This window comes from Perognathus longimembris, chromosome 28, assembly GCF_023159225.1.
Source record: "Perognathus longimembris pacificus isolate PPM17 chromosome 28, ASM2315922v1, whole genome shotgun sequence".
In the NCBI taxonomy this organism is placed as follows: Eukaryota; Metazoa; Chordata; class Mammalia; order Rodentia; family Heteromyidae; genus Perognathus; species Perognathus longimembris.
The window spans coordinates 80,371,333-80,377,926 of NC_063188.1; positions in this window are offsets into that span (position 1 = coordinate 80,371,333).

A 6,594-nucleotide genomic window follows, 5' to 3' on the forward strand; every position below is an offset into this window, starting at 1 on the left:
ATTTCTTCCTTTAATAGATTCCCCAATGCCTCACCTCAAACATGTGTCCCTGAACAAAGGAGATTCTTGACCCAAGATTCTACCCCTTCAACTGATATAGTGGGACAGATATTGTGGTCTTCATACTTTCATATGAAAGTTGAGTAACTTACTATATAGTGTTTAACAACATTAAGAGAAAGCCTGGCTATTCTAGCAGGTGCTGAGTAGACATCTGGAATTTGACCATTGTTGCTGTTGAGAAGTCCAGCAGAGTAGTTGCAGGTAGGAGTTTTACAGTGAAACTTCCCTCTCTGATTCTGGATCCAGTCTCTCTGCTTAATGTCAGTTTGGCTACAGAATTTCTTCAATCATAACATGAAGAGAAGGCATGCCTATTTATTTGCTGAGAGGTTGCAGAAATAGAACACTTAACGCAAATGCTGACACATAAGAAGCTGCTGTGTCATAACATTATTTTCAAACTTAAACCTAAATATCCTTAAATACTTTCTGCTCTTGCACCTAAGGTGGAATATACCTCTTCACGTGTGGGGGTGCACACTCACTCAGGAAAGTGCCCTTACAGCATTGTACACCACCACATGTGCTAAGATCTTCTTTCGATTTCCCAAGGGAAAACACACTTGGAAGTATACAAGCTGCAGACTGGGCTGAGCTCTGTCCTGTAGGACCTCTGGATTTCTGCATTTGGGACTTTGTCACAACAGACCATTGAAGCAAACAGTGTTAGTGTCATAGTTTTCCTATCTGCTGTGGGAGTGGACTTACTTTCTGACCTAAAAAATGACAGCTACCCCTCAACCCACTGCTTTCTCTGTCTTCTGTACCCTCTGTTAATATAAAACAGACAATATTCACAGAGGCAGAAACCACATAATTTCTCTCATGCAATTCAATATGGTTTAAGTATGTGTTTCTAGATTTTACCAAAGTGAAGTGAGTTTTATTAAGTTCAAAACAGAAAAAGATGTATAGGGATATGATGTTGAAGAACAATGAAAACTTGTGTGCTGCAGTATTTTACTTCAGCAAACCTGTTGTGAAGATGGAGAGGACAGAATGGACAGAGAAAGATTCAGGAAGGATGACTCTCCTTATATCCCAACAAGAACAACTTACTCAAAATAGTTTGCAACCAGAAACACTGACCAGCAAGGAGGAGTCAACACATGGACACAATCCTCCTGATTAAAACACTATTTGTGAAGCCTTATGCACAGAAGCTACCATTGCTCAGAGTAAGCAAATGGGTAGTGGAGGGAAAGCCATTCATAGGAGGACTCTGGGGTTGATCCTGGAGAATCCTCCCACAGTAGGAGACATAATAGCATCCATAATGAGGAAGGATTCAAAGAGTAAAATAAAGATACAAATACCTCTGGCATAAACTCTTTGGTAGCTGAGCAGGATAGAAATCAGATAGGAGCAAAATGTTATCAATACAGGAACTGTTATAAACTCTTCAGCTCATTCACACAACTTATGGAACATAACAAATCTCATAGTAGAAACAAATACATAAATGTAGTCAATATTAGAGAACACTCTTGTGTCCCACAGTTTTTCAGGTGCATCTCAGAGCCCATACAGGCAACAAAAATATAAGTGTAATAGTTGTAGAAAATGCTTCAGCTCAAGGTAAGAGACATTTCACAATTCAAACATAGGAGAAATCTTATGAATGTCATCAGTGTAAGAAAACATTTAAAGACAACACAAAATAATTAATTCTGAACCCAAAGCAATCAATGTAATGAATGTGGCAAAGCTTTTCATAGGCATGGTCATTTTTACCAGAAATAAGTTAATACACACTAAAGCAAAAAGACTTCCCTATAATGTGTGTTCTAAAAGAATAAAAATTGCCGTGGTCCTTATCTAACATAAGATAAGCTATGAAAAAACTGAAAATTACTTTATGTAGCCACCGTGGAAGCATTTATATCCCTCCATCCAATCTTCAAAGGACCTGAAAATAAACATTGAGAAAATCGACTTCAAGGTGTGTTCATTGTGGGAAAGCCTACAAAGCAAAGTATGGTTTACTTGTGCATAGAAAACCTCACACTGGAGAAAGGCCCCATAAGTGCCCTTGCACTTATAAATCCTTCATGGAACACTGCCATCTTAGAAACCACCTAAATATTCATCCTAGGGAAAAGCCCTCCTTTACATGTGAGTAGTGTGGGAAAGGCTTGTGGTATCAGGCTTCCCTGACTTGTCACAGAAAATGATCCATCAGAGTGAAAAAGTGTCAAAGAATATGTGACAGTGTTCAGGGATCTTGTACCTCACAGGGGAAAAAAGTCCTTAGCAAGAGTACACAAATTCCTTGAGAATTCCCAGTATTATCTATGGGGAAAGTTTCAGGGTAAAGTGCTACTGCTCATCAGAGTATATATCCTGGAGATAAATGTAAAAAGTGAACTTTTAAATATTTTTGAACCTGTATCCTTCTTTGTGTTTGTGTCTGTCTATCTGTCTGAATGTCTGTCGGTCTGCCTGCCTGTCTGTCTGTCTGTCTGTGGGTATTTATTTTTCTTATAATGTTATTGTAGCAAGAAGCTAGTGTGGATAAGTTCAGGGTTTTTTTCTTTATTGTCAAAGTAAGTTACAGAGGGGTTACAGATTCATATGTAAGGCAGTGAGTACATTTCCTGTTCAACTTGTTACCTCCTCCCTCACTTTTCCCTCACCCACCTCCCCTTTTCCCTCTACCCCCCCCCAATGAGTCCATGAGTTGTACAGTTGGTTTACACCAAGTGGTTTTTATAAGTATTGCTTTTGGAATTGTTTGTCTCTTTATCCTTTGTCTCTCAATTTTGGTATTCCCTTTCCCTTCCCTAGTTCTAATACACGTATATACAGTACCCAGTGATAGTGGGGGTACAACCACAGGAAGTGAATATGAAAGAAACAAAAAAAAAGGTACGGTTTCACATGGCACGTTGAAAATAATTACAACAATGATATAACTCTTATTTCCAAAACGTGGAGTTCATTCCATTAGCATCATCTTATGTGTTCATTAGGGCATAGCTATTGGGTATTGTGATCTTCTGCTATGACTAGCCTAAACATGTACTAATTATTCCCTATGAGGGAAACCATAGAGTCCATGTTTCTTTGGGTCTGGCTCACTTCACTTAGTATTGAAAGGACAGGTCCCAGCCATCCCAGAGGACCATGCGGAGATAATCACAGACAGAAGAAGAAGGTTCATAAGGAGGTTTATTAGTGGGGCCATAGTTCCCACAGGAGGGGGAGCTACATGGCGTCTGCTCCTTATCCAGGTGGCAGCTTCTCTCTCTTGGGGTAAAGGGGAAGAAGGTAGGTAGTGAGTAGGAGTGGCTCAATAGGTATGGGTGGATCTGGGGGCTAGTGGGAGGAGCTGAGGACCTGAGGCTAGGGAAATGCTATCATTCCCCCATTTGTTGTTTATTAATAACAGAGGAGGGGTACCAGGCCGGGAGTATGGGTGGAGGTTGTTTCTTCTGGAGCTACTTCCTGCTGTAAAGGTGCGAAGTAGTCAGGGGTCCCTGATTCGTCATTTGGCTTGGTAAGGTCCAGTTTTGTTGGTAAAGGTCCTCATCATTTCCACAAAAATGGTTATCAGGGTCAATGGGGGTCATGGTCTCCTCTGGCTACCCCCAGCAGCTTGGGCACATCAAAGAGTCACTGGGTCTGGGGTCTTCAGGGTCCAGATCTGCACTGGGCAGAGCAGTGTTGTAAGAGGATGGCCTTGAACTGCAAGTTCCCAGGTGGCATCCTGGGTGAGGGATGCTATCCTGTTAAAAGAGACTTGAAAAAGGTCAGGCAAAAGGCTGACAAGTTCACAGGACCAGTTAACATGAACGACATGGGAGGGGGAACACACCCTGGGCACAAGCCAGAAAAGTTCCATTTGGAACATAAACCCAATTGTGGCCCATTACAAGGAAGGAGGAATAACTGGACTGGGGCAGGAAGGAAGTGTAGGGATAGTGGACTGGTTGGGAGTAACCAGAGGCTAATACATATATGCAAATAGCAAGTAACAAAGGCAAGAATGCAAGTTTCTGTCCAGATAGAAAATGGACAGGTATGGACATTAGGTGGGTAAACAACTATTCCTCTTGATCTCCTGTCTCTGATTAATTTTGAAAGGGCAAGTTTAAATTGACTCCATTTAAGATGAGACTTCATCTCCTCTTACTCCTTTCCATGGTTCATCGTTGTCAGGATTGACCTCGTCCTGAAGGTCTAGGTGCTCATTGCTTGATAGCTGATCCCAGTTGGCATTCACGGGGTTTGAACTCAAGGCCTCGGCACTGTCCCTGAGTACTTCTGCTTGAGGCTAGTGCTCTACCACTTGAGACACAGTGCCACTTTCAGCATTTGGCTGGTTCTCTTGAGCCAAGCTTCCAGTCTGGCTCTTTGCTGGTTAGTTGGAAGATGGAGTTTTAGAGGAATTTTTTTTTTTCTGCCCAGGCTGGCTTCGAACTGCAATCCAAGGAGTCTTAGCCATAAAAGCCCTTTTTATTTCCAATTAAAGCAACAGGAGAACAATAGGAATAGAGCTTACCTGTAACTTATTGAGAATTGACCAACAAATACTTGCCAGAGTTCTGCTGTAACACTTAGGGAACAGCAGACTGAATGAGATCCATGTGCCATCAAATCATATCATTTAACCTTACTGGCAGGTGGAAGAGAACACAAATTAATAACAATCAAGAGGGCAAAGGGTCAGGACAACGGAAAAGTCTCAGCTTCAGCAGATCCAAAGTGGCTGTGTCTTCCATCCTGAATCAGCAGGCTTCATTAGTCAGGTGTGATGGAGGCAGGCAGGAGAGATGAGTTGGATCTTGTTGAGGCTGTAGTGGCATCTCAGAGTGCCCTGGATAGATTGTCACACTTCCTGCTGGGTTGCCTGCAAATTTCTACACAAGACTGGATAAAGACATTTGAAATCTCCCAGTATTCCCTGGTTGCTTACTCTGAGTACTATGGCTTTTGTAGGCTGGTGCCCTACTGGTTTAAGCAGGGTGACAACTTTAAACAGATTTTAGAAGGCTTGAGCCTTTAACCATCTTCCTAGTCACAAAATCCACACAGACCAAAGGCCAACCACATCTGCTCTCTGCAGCAGCTATGACAGTTTCTGAGACATGGAGGAGGAAGACACCAATGCAACTCTGTGGCTACAAAACACAATTCTGATGCTTTTAACCTTGGAGTAAGTCTCGGTTGCAACTCTGTCATGATAGGCCTGCTATAAGCCCAATTCTGGTCTGGGGGGGGGGGGGGGTGAGGCAGAGCCAGGGCAGAAGCACTCTGGGCCTGTCAAAATCTTCACAGGAACACCACCAGTGACTCCTAGATTCCCTGAGCAGTTTTCAATGAAAGAGAGAGAGAATAAGGAATCACTAGTAGTGAAACCAGGCAGTTTGGGAGCAGATGTGGAGGAAGCTTCCTGTAGCCACAGTCTGCCACAGTTCACACAGCGAACACACATGTCGACCTGCATCCTATAAAGCAAAATATCAATCCTGGGTCAGGAAAATCGAGGTTAGAAGCCACATTTGCACACTCAATCCAAAATGACTCTGGTCCCATGATCTTAAAGAGTTTATGAGAGCACAGGAGAGAAAAATGGAGAAGCAATATCAGGACCAGATGTACACTTGACTTTCAGCATAGATGGACATAAAGAATAACACACTTGGGCTGGGGATATGGCCTAGTGGCAAGAGTGCCTGCCTTGGATACACGAGGCCCTAGGTTCGATTCCCCAGCACCACATATACAGAAAAACGGCCAGAAGCGGTGCTGTGGCTCAAGTGGCAGAGTGCTAGCCTTGAGCGGGAAGAAGCCAGGGACAGTGCTCAGGCCCTGAGTCCAAGGCCCAGGACGGGCCAAAAAAAAAAAAAGAATAACACACTGGTTTTACATCATTGTACTTGTACCACATGCTGCATTTTTCAACCTTTTGGAGTTTTTCTTAGACACATTTGCTTGCACCCAAACATGATCAGTTTGGGTTTAAAATCTGGGTTTTTTTTTTCTTTTGGCTTGGAGTCTGGTGATAAAAGTCAGGATTACCTCCAGGCTGTTCACTGTGACTCCACTCACAAGCTGCAAAGATCAGTTTAACACAAGACTTAAAGTAAGTTAAAATACTAGTCAAAAGCAAGTAACTTACATCACTGGCCATAAAAGAAATGCAAATCAAAACAATATTGAGATTCCATCTCACCCCAGTAAGAATGTCCTATATCAAGAAAACTAATAATAACAACTGTGGGAGGGGATGTGGCCAAAAGGGAACCCTACTCCATTGTTGGTGGGAATGTAAACTGGTTCAGCCACTCTGGCAAGTGGTATGGAGATTCCTCAGAAGGCTAAATATAGAACTCCCCTATGACCCAGCAGCCCCACTTTTGGGTATCTATCCAAAAGACCACAAACATAATCACAGTAAAGCCACCAGCACAACAATGTTCATCGCAGCACAATTTGCCATAGCTAGAATCTAGAACCAACCAGTAGAAGAATGGATCCGGAAAATGTGGTACATATACACAATGGAATTTTATTCCTCTAACAGAA